At 46.6% G+C, this 14,646-nt stretch overlaps 1 long non-coding RNA gene across 1 annotated transcript in view; it reads left to right on the forward strand.

Annotated features, from left to right (window-relative positions):
- LOC112819376 (uncharacterized) overlaps window positions 1–14,646 on the forward strand; it is a 228,666-nt gene that overhangs the window by 99,304 nt on the left and 114,716 nt on the right. Inside the window, exon 4 of the long non-coding RNA XR_012378634.1 lies at window positions 9,178–9,260. This is a non-coding gene — a long non-coding RNA (uncharacterized lncRNA). The remainder of the gene's footprint in view (window positions 1–9,177; window positions 9,261–14,646) is intronic.

A 14,646-nucleotide genomic window follows, 5' to 3' on the forward strand; every position in this document is an offset into this window, starting at 1 on the left:
GATTTTATTTATTTATTTGAGAGAGAGAGAATGAGAGATAGAGAGCACGAGAGGGAAGAGGGTCAGAGGGAGAAGCAGACTCCCCGCTGAGCAGGGAGCCCGATGCGGGACTCGATCCCGGGACTCCAGGATCATGACCTGAGCCGAAGGCAGTCGCTTAACCAACTGAGCCACCCAGGCGCCCTCTTTCTTCTTTCTTAAATATATATTTTTTTGTTTATTAGAGAGAGAGAGCGAGAATGATCGGGGGGAGGAGCAGAGGGAGAGGCAGAAGCAGACTCCATACTGAGCAGGGAGCCCAATGCGGGGCTCGATCCCAGGATCCTGGGATCATGACCTGAGCCGAAGGCAGACGCTTAACCAACTGAGCCACCCAGGCACCCCTCCTTCTGTTAGTTTCTTTAATAATTATAAAGAGAATTCAATTTACATCATCTTAAAAAATATATAGCACTGAAGGTTCAGCGACATGCAGACAGTGTTACATCGACAGATTAGAATTTTCCACTTGTCTGTAATTCTTCCATCAACCTACCATGCCCCACTTCAGCAAAGAAGGGGGGTACTGAGCTATCTGGGATGGAAGTTAGCCATAAACAAGGCAATAGAAATGTGTGTCAGGGCCCCCAGTGTTTTCTAAAGCAGGAATATCTTTTTCTTATAGGCTAGATCGTTGATAGGGGACCCCAAAGCGAGATGTTCTTGGTGCCTCTGGGAGATGTTGACAGTCACCATCTAATTAACAGATGTATTTGTGACTGATGGAAAGTCACCATGAGCAGTTGGTCCAGGTGGCGGATGGAGGAGATGTTCTCCTATCATTAGTGCTGGCCTGTCCAGCATAAGGTTCCCTCGGTGGAGATAGAGCGGAAGGGGCAGTTCCTGACGCGCTGAGTCCAAAAATCTCAGAGTAACTTTGATGGCAGTTTTCCCAGCCATAGGATTTGTTTTGTATTTGTAAATACAGTGTGAAATGTGGAGGCAGGCATATATATATATATAGACAAAAAGATGGAAGGATTAGCTTCATTCTCTCCATAGTCTTGCCCCGTACAATTTCCTTTGAAAAGCAAGCTCTTATCCTGTGTGACAAGAGTTTTCAGAACAAGGAAAGGGACTTAAGTGGCTTTTGCTAGCAAGCAGAAATCGACAAGACGGCTGCTTCTTACCCCAGGACTTTTATTAGCTCCTGATCACAACCAATTTTTATCCAAGAACTGGCTTTGTTTTTACTGTGGCGACTATCTAGACATAAACCCTGTGTCAGGGACTGTGATTTCTGTGCTGAGTGAGCTCAGTTACTACTTCAGTCCTGACCGCTGTGTGTGCGGTGTTACCCACCTTACCTGTCGGACACCAACTCCAGAACCAGTCTCTTCATTCCCAGCTCGCTTTGCCCTCTAACCCCTTGACTGCCCAGTGGCCCAGAGCCCCACATTCCTTAATTACAGCAATAACAACTATTTCCTGCAAAGAGGATGGTTTCCCCAAAGAGGTCACAGTTTCCTAGAGGACTTCTACATCAGCCACTGTCTGGCTGCCTGATGATTGATTAATACATTGATCTTCCAGAAAGTTCTCCAAGTTACCAAAAAAAAAAAAAAATTAAAAAGCTATCCAGCCTTTTCGCTGATCATGGCTCCTCCTCTCTCCCCGACTTGTCCTGTTTTGGTCATTCCCTAAAAGTGCACTCTTGCCTCTCCAGGCCTGTGAGAAGCCGTTCCCCGCCTGGAATGCTGTTCACCACCACACATTTGTCTTTCAGAGTAGCCACCTTTTCCTCCCGCTGAGCCCTCTTCAAGTCCCCTCTTCTCTGAGAGCACCGCACAGACTCTTCCAGAAGGAATTAGGCTCCCTTTCCCAGTTCTCCAACAGCAGCTCACTGGGTGCCTCCAGAAAGCAGGGGCCGATTTTTTGCTCTTGTCCTTATGAGCGCCTTCACAGTACTCTGCACGGAGCTGGTATTTATTCCTTCGTATACTTTGATTCTTTGCCACGTGAAAATTGTGTTGTTAAATGAAGCACTTGATCTCACTGTGTGTTTACTGGTATCGCAGTGTTACTTAGCCTCTCTGACTCCTTGCCTCCCGGAGAAAGACCTTCTCTTTGTCGGGATAGAACAGTGACCGTGCACGTGAGCTGTGATTAATGTGAGGAGGACGTGTCCCTGCAGGCTTTGCCCTGGGGACCAGCAGGCTTACATGATGCCAGTACTTTGGACTTAGGCCCCTGGGCCTCCGGGATGGCGACTTCTGTCAATGAGCTTGGAGGGCATCACGACTGTCCCTCAGTCCCTCCATGGACCAAAGCTTCCCCTTCTCGGAGGAGGAACTCTCCGGATGGGCCCATCCTGGATTCTCTAGATCCCTCTGCCCCGGGTGCCTCGGACAGAGGGCAGGTGGGGACTCGGTCCGGCCTAGAGTAAATCCAGTCCCTGTCCTTAAAGGTTATTTCTTTTCCTGGAAAAGAGCTGTCCTCCAGTCAAATTTTAACTCATGCTGTTGCATGAGGGTTATCTGGATGTCTCTGAGGGTTGCTGGGACCACAGTGTTCCTGAGATATTACAGAGTGTCTTTGTGTCTCGCAGAGTTATTTGCTGTACCTGCAAATGCCTGCATTTCTGTGGTGGATGCATGTGTTTTAAATTTGCCTCTGAGATCTTTATGATAACTAATTCATCTCTGCATTGGAAGACAGATATAGCCTCAGCATAAAATCATGTTCGAAGAACACTCTGTGTTTTCAGAAAGCTGGCTCAAAAAATAAGAAAGGCTAGAACAAAATGTTCTTTTTAAACTGCCTTCCTCACTTATTGAGATCAAGATGAAGAATTAGAAATAAAATATTCTGAGATTAGGAGATTGTAATCTGTGAATTGCTGATGATACAAAATACCACTGTGTCACGGGCAATGCTCCAACTTGCTTGCATATATCACTTGAAGAACTAATGAGTCCTTCCCTTCTGATGATATTTTGGCTCAAAAAATTACACAAAGAAAACACAATGTCAAAAAGGGTATGTCAGCAGCCCCGAACATCACTAAACTAAGATATAACCGGACCGATTAGCTGTTGAAGAGAAAAAGAGAAACTTATGAAAAATGAGGTTTCTTTGTTAGCAGCCCACAAAATTCATGCGCAGCCTTTGTCAAAAATCTGGACAAGAAAAGTAGAAATGATGGGAAATGTTTAGTTAGCCTTATCTTCTCAAAATGTTTTTTAAAGAGATATTTAGTTTACTTTCTTTTTTTTAATTTAGCTCTTTTTCCATTTGTCATATGAAAAAAAAAATTACCCAGAGCTTTTACCTCCCTGTTTAAATTTTAAAAACAGAAGACTATTTGTCATTTTGAATGTGTGTGGTCCCTTTCTCAGATACTGTACCTTACTTGGCGTCTCCCGAGAAAATGTCCCAATAATGGCCTCTGAAGGCAGCTCTGGCTCGGGGGGCTGGGGTTCAGGGCGGGGTGGCTGGAGACAGATGGGGGTGTGGCCAGCATCCATGCAGCTCCCACCTGGGGAGATGGGGGAAGGGGTCTCCATCGAAACCGCAACCTGGCTGGAATGCAATTGTGCGGACTGGTTCTGACTTCCAGTCTAGGACCGGTCCCGGGGTGTTGTATAAAACATCGTGTGATCCAGGTGAGAAGACTTTGCACGGAGGGGGCAAGGTTAAGCCTGATGATTCTGGTGATCCTGATACAGCTTCCCTTAGAGAAAGGCAGAGGAGTGAAAATGAATGGAGCGAAGCCACATTTACGCGAGGCCATGGAAAGATGTCTTGTCATCTGTGTACCCAGGTGATAATCACAACGGCTCAGCCCTCTTCTTCGGGGGCTGGAGAGAAAGGACCAGGCCCCTGCAGTGTTCTATTTTCAAACATTCTTGCATCTTTCCTCAATATTATCCACGTGGACTGCAAAACTGAGCCCCCTGATGCCCTTTCTCTGAGGTGTAGCCTTCGTGAGATCTTCAGGAAATCTTCAAGGATGATCCTTTTTCAGATGCTCAGTACGGTGGCGCTCAACCTTGAACACTCTTTAGCATCCCCTGGGAACTCAGGGAAACACAGACTGTGGGCCTAACCCTGAGAGCGTCACATTCAGCAGGTCTGGGAGAGGCCTGAAGGGTGTATTCCTACTCAGGTCCTGGTGATGCTGCGGCAGCCTCGGGACGGAATAAACAGTGAGCACATTGGCCCGCTGCTTGCCCGGGGCACTGGAGTGCCTGACTGCATGGCATTTTTATAATCACTGGGTTATTCCACAATTCTAGTACTTTGCTGGCTTTCACTCCTATGTCTTGGCCCTGAAATTAGCCTGCAGGCCCTTCCACTGGAGAAATTCACGCTGACACCGAGGCAGGCCCTGGGGCCCACCCGGTAGGAAGGGCACGAATGTTCATTTTTAAGAATGAGCAAAATGGCGGGTTCCCCAGTAGAAGTTATACTTCTGCTTTTATCAGATATTTCGACACATATCTACTCCGATTGCTACGCTCAATGCTGGTTTGTTTGTTTGTTTGTTTTTTTAAGATTTTTTTTTAAGTAATCTCTACGCCCAACATGGGGCTCAGACGCACAATACCGAGACAAGAGTCACACGCTCCGGGGACTGAGCCAGCCAGGTACACCTCAATGCTGTTTTTTATCAGATAAAAAATTGGGGACCATTCCAAAGGAATGGTGCAAACTTTCACGTTCAGGATCATTCCAAGCACCTTTACTAGGTAGCCAAAGACAGCTAAGGCATCTATCGCTTGACTCAGAGTCCAGGATCTAACTATATAGAAGCTTTGCTAACTTTATTTTTTTTCAAATAAATGTGGTATTCCCCTGTTGGTGACTCACTTCCAGTGGCCCTGGGTTAAGGAAACCAAATGGACCACAAGACATTCTAGCTTGTTCTGAAACTTAGAGTCGGCTGTTTGCCCACAGGGTATCTTATTCCTCAATAAGAGAGCTCAGTTCTCCACAAAATATACCCTTCTGCAAATCCCTAAACACTTGAAAGCAAGCTTCCTGTATCACCATCTACCAGAACATGCCTTGCGCACGCGCGCGTGCGTGCGTGTGTGTGTGTGTAACATTATCCTTCTACTTACACATCACAAATGACCAGGTAAATAGAATCAATAAGCATCAATAAGTATGGCTGAATCTTTCTTGCCAACTGAGACAGGGCAGCTTCAAGTTTAGACACCGGTCCTTGGCACACTTGGCTGCACATTCAAATCCCCTAGGGAACTTTTAAAAATCCCCAATCCCCAGGCCACACTCTATACCAGTGAAATTGTAATTTCGGGAGATGGGACCCAGACAGACATCAGTATTTTTAAAAACTCTCCAGAGAATTCCAACATGCAGCCAAATGTGAGAAGCAGTGATGTCAGCAACAGCTTTCTGGGTGAACCCATCTGTTGATTCTCTAACTGGATTCTTTCCTGCAGCTGTGGGCTGCAGGTGGGCACCGGGCCATCTCGGACGCAGCAGGTTCATCCTTGGCAGGAAGGAAGACTGGGCCTCAGTTTCCCTCCACAGAAGAGCACCAGCACAGCACAACCGTTTCCCTGACTTACCCCTTTGCTCACCAAGGGAGGTAGTGGGGTGACTTTGAATCTGCTGCGTTCTTGTGGTTGATTCAATGTGGCTATAAATTCTCTGCAGCTGCTTCCATGAAGAGATGGAGTCTACTTCCCCACTCCGTGAAACTGGGCTGGTTTCATGACTTGCTTTGACCAGTAGATTGTAGCAAAAGAGATGTCACGTAAGTTCTGGAGCCTGGGCCTCCCATAGACTGGAAGCTTCCACCTTGCCCTCCTGAATGTGGCCCTGAGAAGCCTGCATGGGAAACTAGTGTATCCTCCTTGAGGAGGAGAGGCCAGGCTCCCCCGGCCACAGCCGACACCAACCCCCAGAGCTCAGTGACTCTCCAGCAGAACGTTGTCATCTGAGTGAGCCCTGTGAAACCAGCAGAGGAGTGCGGCCCAGCCATCCACAGGATCAGTGGACATTGGAAATTGCTGTGGTTTTGAGAGACAGAGTTTTGGGGTGGTGGTTACTCAGGAATAGAGGCCTGAAACAAATAGTGACTTTGTGTGTCCTTCTCATGACTTTGTACTTGTGCCATGAGGACGGCTGTGCATTGCCCTGCAAGTACTGATTTTAAAAAGCACTGATTTAATCTCTTTCTCAGTGAGAGTCTTTATTTTAAAGCAGCTCCATGATGATATGGTATTTCTCACCATGAGCCCCTGATGCATTTTTCAGTGTGTTCATGCTAATATGATTTAAAATAGACTGTAGAGGTGGCGCCTGGGTGGCTCAGTCGTTAAGCATCTGCCTTCAGCTCAGGTCATGATCCCAGGGTCCTGGGATGGAGCCCCACATCGGGCTCCCTGCTCAGTGGGAAGCCTGCTTCTCCCTCTCCCACTTCACCTGCTTGTGTTCCCTCTCTCGCTGTCGAATAAATAAATGAAATCTTAAAAAAAAAATAAAATAGACTGTAGAGATGTAAAATAAACATCGATCAGCGGTAGACGTCAAAAAAAAAAAAAACACAAAAAAACCCAGTACCTAGGGATACAAATTATATATAAGGGAATTTCCAGGATGCAAAGTTGAAGGGTAGAGTATCTACAACTTTGAGTAGGACATTTACAAATTCCAGAAAAGCATGACTTTCTTTGAGGATGGGAGGTGTGGAGCTGGGATACTTTTGTAAATTTAGTCCTGATATTATTTGTATTCACTCAGTATATATATATATATATATATATATATATATACACATATATATATATAGTATATACAATATGTAAATATTGTCCCTGCAATGGGCAAGGTACTTTCTTTATTGGATGTTGAGGAGGTTCAAAAAAGGATGCTGTTATCAAACTCAGGAAGTGTGTATCATGCTCCTATCCCATCATTTCAGTTTTCTAAGTTATTAGCTGCTGACAATGTGCATATCTCAGTCCTAACAGTTGGAATTCAAATCTAGCTCTTCTGGAAACTGTCTCTGGTTCTTTAGTGCTAAGGAGGGGAGCTAACTTTTCTGTCAGGGCTCCATGGATTGACGAATGGATCAGGAAAGATGGGACTTTTCACTCACCATCCTTGGCAAGGGGCTTCTCCTGGGCAACATAATCATGTGACTCAGCAATTTACCATTAACTCAGTGAGAAGGTTTTTGCCTTGCAACTAACCACTCAAATTTTTATCACCTCACATTGTGTGCATGTGCACACACACACACACACACACACACTTTATGTTGCTGGGGCTACCACAGCAAAATCCCACAGACTGGGGGATTTAAACAACACAAATGTATTTTTCACAGCTCTGGAGGCTGAAAGTCCATGATCAAGGTGTCTGCAGGGTTGGTTTGTCCTGAGGGCTCTCCCCTTGGCTTGCAGACAGCTGCCTTCTCCCCGTGTCCTCACATGGCCTTTCCTCTGTTGTTAGCATCCCTGATGTCTCTTTGTGTGACCTAATCTCTTCTTATAAGGACATCAGTCATTTTGAATTAGAGTCCATCCTAATGGTTGCATTTTAACTTAATCACCTTGTAAAAGGCCTCTCAAAATATGGTTACATTCTTTTTTTTAAAAGGTTTTATTTATTTATTTGAAAGTGAGAGAAAGGGAGGGCACTAGCAGGGTAAGGGGCAGAGGGAGAAGCAGACTCCCCACTGAGCAGGGAGCCCGATGTGGGGCTTGATCCCAGGACCCTGGGATCATGACCTGAGCCGAAGGCAGATGCTTAACCAACAGAGCCACCCAGGTGTCCCAAAATACGGTTACATTCTATGGCACTGTGAGTTAGGGTTTCAGCAGATGAATTTGGTGGGGGACATAATTTGGCCCACAACTATAGATATATAGCGTATAGGGATATATATTACATCTCTCTCTCTCTTTCATTGACAGAGAGTATGCCTGCATTTGTTTCTTTGTCAAGGGGTTAGCATCAGCTCTCTGCCTTATGTTAAAACCTACAGATAAAGACAAAGGGAAGGGGACAGCAGGTGTTTTGAAGCAGCAGATACTCAAGACTGAATCACTGGAGGTAAACTCCAGGAAAGCTGTAGGAAGCCTGGTGGGCTTGTGGTGGGCAGCAAAGCACTCTATGCAAGGAGGTGGGCTGCCCTGTGCCAGTCCACACACTATGAAGTGGGCATCAGTTTAGGCACTCCTGAGCACGTGCACTGGGACAAAACCCCCACCTTCTTGAGTAAGATTGCTCAAGTTCCTATTCAGAAATAATTGTCAAGGAGGAAATTACTTTTTTTTTTTCTGGCGGCTCTTTTCTTCTCATTTTTAAACTCTCCTTAAGATGATAGGCAGATGGGACTTCCTTAAATGAAAGTCACTTAGTTCCCATTTTCTCTAATTGGAGGCACTTCAAATAAAAAGCACGGTGGTCAGATAGACACACATACACAAGACGTTTCTCAACTGAAGGGGAATTCTGCAGATAACTAGGAAATCTGAAAGCAGGGTCAAGGGCGTTTGCCCAAGCCCGACAACATGTATTAATTTCAAACGCAACAGACTGTGTTATAGAATCCATTCCATACTCAAGTCTGAGGAACCTCTTTCCAAATGAGTCTAACAGACCTTCACTCAACTTCCATGAAGCCAGCCAGAGAGAGGCGAGACTTCCCACAGCCTTCCCCAAGAAGGGCTGGAGCCATCCCATTGGGAGGTGCTGCCCTCCTGCTGGCCATGGCCGGAGACAAGACATGGTTTCAGAAAGGAAATATGAACAGCCTACCCAGGAACAGTGAGACAGTGTTACATTGCAGTCTCAAAATTGGAATTGTCAACAAAATGGCCCAAGGAAAACATCAAATCCTGCAGACACTGAGTCCCACAGACAGAGCTCAACAGGAAGATATTGGGTAGATGCTGGCCGTGTCCCACAGGAGTCCCAGACAGGACATCTTCTCTCCGTGGGTTTCAGTTTTGTAGTTAGTTTGCCTTCCTGCACACTTTGTTTGTTTGTTCTGTTTTAGGCATGATCAGGTTGAAAATGTTAAAGGAGGCAGACTCTGAGAGCTCGCACAATATTTCAGCAGTGAGCCTGGCACATACAGATGATCAACTTTACTCAGAGCTCATTAAATGAGTGAAATATGTACATATTTTCTGTACTGCTTTTTCTCAACAGAGAAACTACTTTCCCCCAGAAGAGGAGCCATCTGTGGGACATACATCACACCAGAGCCCTGGGTCTCTCTTGCGGCAGCGAAGGTACCGTGTGGGGTGGATGTGACCGTCAAAGGACTGAAGGTCTCCTCATGTCTTCCCAGGGAGCCTCCTGGGGTTGCTCAACTGGTCTCCAGTACTCTGTGGCTAAACAGAAGAGTGGCGGTATTTTCTTGATTCACAGACAAATCTGAGACATAGAACTTGCTTAGTTTTAAGCCCCCACCCTCCATATTTATTATGAACGTGTCACCGACATTTGTCTCTGTTGAAATCTACTCTGTGATGTTATTTGATTTGGTACAAAATCACACAGCTACTTTACAGTCAATGCATTAATGTTTCATGGTGATCAAGACCCTTTCTTATGACTTTCAGGCACCCCGACGCTCAAACAAGTCTGATAACCAGGCCCTGGGGGTGTCTTGTGCAGTGGTTTGCTTCTCTGTCTCTCTATGGAGGCAGGGGCTGTGCGTTATTAAAATCAATATTCTCTCCACACTGACCTGCTGGTAGGGGGCAGCCAGTCAAGGCTTGTTGAATCCGTGAATTCCCATCTGTGAGCATGAAGCAGGTGTGGTTGGTCTTTGCGGCTAATGGCAACGGGGTGTTATCAAACGGCAGCAACTTCACTAGTTGGGCCTGTCCAGGGGTCAGTCCAGAGTCAGGAGGGACGAGGAAGCAGAGTCATGTTCCTCTGGGGACTACACCGGAGGGAGAAGACATTTCAGATGTGGTACTGAGTCTGGTTTTCTCTGTGGTGCATCTTGGCGATCACCTTCTCAGCATGACCAGAGGAAAAAAGTCTATCCCAGCTTCCGCCCTAGAGGAACCATTTGGAAAACTTTTATAAGAGTCCAGGCGAAGACCCGACAATGGCAGAAGGTGGCCACAGAGCCAGGAAAACAGCCGATCCCCTAAAGTCTCTCTTTTGTTCTTTGATATCCACAAACATAAAAAGAAATACCTTGTCCGAAGCTGGATGGGTGGGGTGGGGGGGATTCCTTGCTCTTAAGTGTTAGTGAGGAACCAGTTTCTGCCAGAGCAACAGGAGATGATCTGATGCTGGGGATCCTTGACCACTTGTGTGGGGGGTATGAAGGTTTTCCACTTAAAGTTCCTTCACGTCTTTCTTAGAGACATATGGTTTACACAGTAATAACTATTTTTCTCTCAACTCTCCCCTGTAAGAATTGATTTTCCCTTCTGAAATCTCCAGACCTCTGCATCCTTTTTCGAGTTTGGAGATCAGGGTGGTAGTGTCCTAAGACAGTAGTGCTCAGTACTGCCCGGGGAGCTTCTAATGTCCCAGAGCCCAGAAGGGCTGGAGCCATCCCGGTGGGAGGTGCTGCCCTCCTGCTGGCCATGGCGGGAGACAAGATATGGTTTCAGAAAGGAAATATGAACCAGCCTACAGTCCAGTCTGGCTGGACCCAGACTAATTTTTCTGGAGTCTTTGGACTCAGGCATCAGTATTTTTTTTAAGGATTTTATTTAAAAATATTTTATTCTCAAGTAATCTCTACACCCAACGTGTGGCTTGATCCCACAACCCCGAGATCAAGAGCTGCATGCTCCACCAACTGAGCCAGCCAGGCGCCCCGGGCATCAGTATTTTTTTTTGTAAGATTTTATTTATTTATTTGACAGAGAGAGAGAGAGAGAGAGAGAGAGAGAGGGAGAGCAGGAACACAAGCAGGGGGAGTGGGAAAGGGAGAAGCAGGCTTCCCACCAAGCAGGGAGTCCGATGCCGGGCTTGATCCCAGGACCCTGGGATCATAACCTGAGCCAAAAGCAGACGCTTAACGACTGAGCCACCCAGGCTCCCAGGGCATCAGTATTTTTTAAAGCCTTTCGAGGAGTTCTAACATGGGGCCGATACTGAGAACCACTGCTTAGAGTCTACTCCAGTCCTCAAATGCAAAGTTTTTGTTAAAAAGAAAAATAAGGCCAAAGATTTCTTTTAATTGGAAAAAGTATCTTTTTTTTTTCATATTCTCGTATCTCAAAAGCTACCAAAGGGATTTTTCCCAGCCCTGAACTTTCCATTAATAAAAAACAAAACAAATTTATACTGAAAACAATGATGAGAAAATTCAGCCAAAAGTAGAATTTTCCAGAAAGTTATGGGCGAGTGAAAAAAAAAAAAAGCAAAGACTATCATTGAAAAAATGCTTTTACAGGAATTTCCTTTTAAATCTGCTTGCAATCAATGTCTCATTTCAAAGATGGATAAACAGCATTTGCCAAAAAGTCCCACCTCTGGCTATTGCTAAGAAGCTCAGTGTCGAATGATGGAAATGCCCACGGCAGAGTTCACTCAGTCTGACTCAATGTGGGTTTTAAAAAAGAAGTTAACAAATTTTTAACAGTAAGAGCACAAGTGGGTAACAAAATGACTGGCAGCTATATGACTAGTTGAAAAGAATTAACTTTAACAGCTTGGAGTGATGGCTCATCTCACAAACACAACTTTCTAAAGACTATCAACCCTCTCTTTCGGGGGCAAAAGAAATGTGTGTCTCCAGTTGCTTAGATACTACTGCTCTCCGCGTGGCTCTGAGCACTCAGAAGGAGGAGAGAAAGGGGCGTACGCTACGAGTTTCTGACCCTGCCCCAGTGCATCAAGTGCTTGTCCATCTTTTGCTTTACATTAATCTGGTGCAAGTTGACCTCACTGATTTCTTTTTTTTTTTTTTAATTTTTTTATTGTTATGTTAATCACCATATATTACATCATTAGTTTTTGGTGCAGTGTTCCATGATTCATTGTTTGTTCATAACACCCAGTGCTCCATGCAGAACGTGCCCTCCTCAATACCCATCACCAGGCTAACCCATCCCCCTCCCCCCCTCCCCTCTAGAACCCTCAGTTTGTTTTTCAGAGTCCATCATCTCTCATGGTTCGTCTCCCCCTCTGACATACTCCCCTTTTCTTCCTCTCCTGTTATCTTCTTCTTTCTCTTTTTTCTTAAAATATGTTGCGTTATTTGTTTCAGAAGTACAGATCTGTGATTCAACAGTCTTGCACAATTCACAGCGCTCACCGTAGCACATACCCTCCCCAATGTCTGTCACCCAGCCACCCCATCCCTCCCACCCCCCACCACTCCAGCAACCCTCAGTTTGTTTCCTGAGATTAAGAATTCCTCATATCAGTGGACCTCACTGATTTCTAAGGCAGCAGCTTCCCACTGGCTCTAGGAGAAAGCAGAAATCCCTCAGGCTGACATGCAAGTAATGGGGTCCCGCTGTGCCTTCCCATCACTGCACCAGTGGGCCAGTGCTCCAGAAACCTTTCTAGTGAAGAGACCCAGTGGCAAATGAGAGCCCAAGACGGTCTCCCAAACTCTTCTGGGTTTTGCTTTTCTTCCAGGGCCAGCCTCATCCTATAGGCTGAGCTCTCTGTGAAGCATTGTACAGACTCTACCAAGTAAGCGCCTTACCGCAAACCCGAGAGGTGGGAATTATTGCCCCCCACCTTTTCCTTAAAATCTCAGGTAATTGTTGTAGTGTCCTCCTTCAGAGACCAGGGTGTATTTTCTTGATAAAAATAATACCTTTTCGGGGCGCCTGGGTGGCTCAGTCGGTTAAGCGTCTGCCTTCGGCTCAGGTCATGATTCTAGAGTCCTGGGATCCAGCCCCGCGTTGGGCTTCCTCCTCAGTGGGGAGTCTGCTTCTCCCTCTCCCTCTGCCTCTCCTCCTTGCTCTTGCTCTCTCTCAAAATAAAATAAAATAAAATAAAATAAAATAAAATAAAATAAAATAATACCTTTTCATTCTTCAAGCACCTAGTGAAGTTGAGGTGCAGGGAGGTGCTTAGTCCCTGGGTCACACTGGGTTCTTGGGATACTTTCGACTGAGCACATATGTAAGGGAATTGGAGCAAGACAACTCAGGCCGTGGGCAAGCTGGAATTGCTCTGAAGGAATGGAGGAGAGGGGCATTCCTTGGTCCACGTCTCTGCCACATGGCTGAACTCAGTGCTGGGTCATGACAGGGACGGTGCTCATGACGGAGACAACTTAAGGAATCACAAGGAAGGGACAGTCAGATGCACACTCTTCGTTCAGCCCTCCCGTGACATGGCTGGTGTCCTCTGCGTGTGAATGGCGCTCTTGCGCCTCTGGACCGTCGCTCCTCTTACCGCTCTGCTGGGATGTCCCTTTCCCACCTCTCCAAAGGTCCAATCCTCTGTCTTCCTGCAAGGCCAGCTCAGATGCTACCTACTCCCCACCCCCAAATCCTCCCTTGTTTCTCCCAACCTGAGGCAAACTGCTGGTCATGGGTTGAATTGTGTCCCCCAGAAAGTTATGTCTAAGTTCTAACTCCCAGCACCTGCGAAAGCATCCCTGTCTGGAAATGGGGTCTTTGCAAATGTAGTGAAGGAAAGGGTTTTGAGATGAGCTCATCTGGATGAGGGCAGACGCTCAATCCAGTGAAGGGGTTCCTTATAAGAGACGGAAGACACACGGAGACACAGGGGGAGGCTGTGTGAAGATGAGGCAGAGGTTGAACTGATGTGTCCCCAAAGCCAGGCCCACCGAGGATTGCCAGCAGCACTGGAACTTAGGAGAGGACCCGGAACAGGTTCTCCCTCAGAGGCTCCAGAGGGAGTCGACCCTGCCGACACTTCAGGGTTGCCCTTCTGGCGTCCAGAATGGTGACAGGATAAATATCTGCTGTTCCAAGCCTCCAAGTTTGTGGTGATTTGTTACCGCGGCCTCAGGAAACTAATATACCACCTCTCTCGGGGTCTCTCCTATCATCCCATCTGATCTTCTCCTGAGACCCATCAATTTTGACCCCATGTTTTATCTTCTCCTGTACACATTGCCTTCTCCTACCAGATCCAGTGGGATTACCCTTCGGGTCTCCTATGATGCTTTCTGCAGGTTGGTGCTCTGATAATATTTGCAGGGTGCTATGGGGGGCTGGGGGGGGCCGGGGAACAGGCCAGTTCATGCTCCTACAGTGACTGGACTCAGGCTGCTCTTACCCTCCAGCTGGGGGCTAGCCCAATTCTGGCCCCACCCTGAAGCTTCTCTGTCATTTCAGGCCTTTGGGGTGACGCCGCCCCACCACAACCTCGCTAGTACACCCCAGGCGGCACTGGGTGAGGGGCTCCTGCCTCTGTGTTTCCCATTAAAATTATTATTATTATTTTATTATTCCCATCATTAAAGTACAGGCCTGGCCCACTATTCAAATGATCTCTTCAAGGCCTGTCTTCACCAGACTTGCAGCCCGTCAAGGTCAGAGGTCATGCCTTATTGACCTTTGAATTTCCTCAGCCTAATGACATATTGATGTGCAGTGAATATCATTTAAAGCTCTTAAGGATCTCGTCTCCAGCTAGCTTTTCAGGATCAGTTTGTCTTATCTGTTCATTCCGACTGACCCCCCCTTTCCCCCCCCCACCTTGGACTGC

Source organism: Callorhinus ursinus, unplaced genomic scaffold (genome assembly GCF_003265705.2).
Source record: "Callorhinus ursinus isolate GAN/ISIS: 27379988/994484 unplaced genomic scaffold, GSC_fseal_2.0 scaffold6, whole genome shotgun sequence".
Classification (NCBI taxonomy): domain Eukaryota; kingdom Metazoa; phylum Chordata; class Mammalia; order Carnivora; family Otariidae; genus Callorhinus; species Callorhinus ursinus.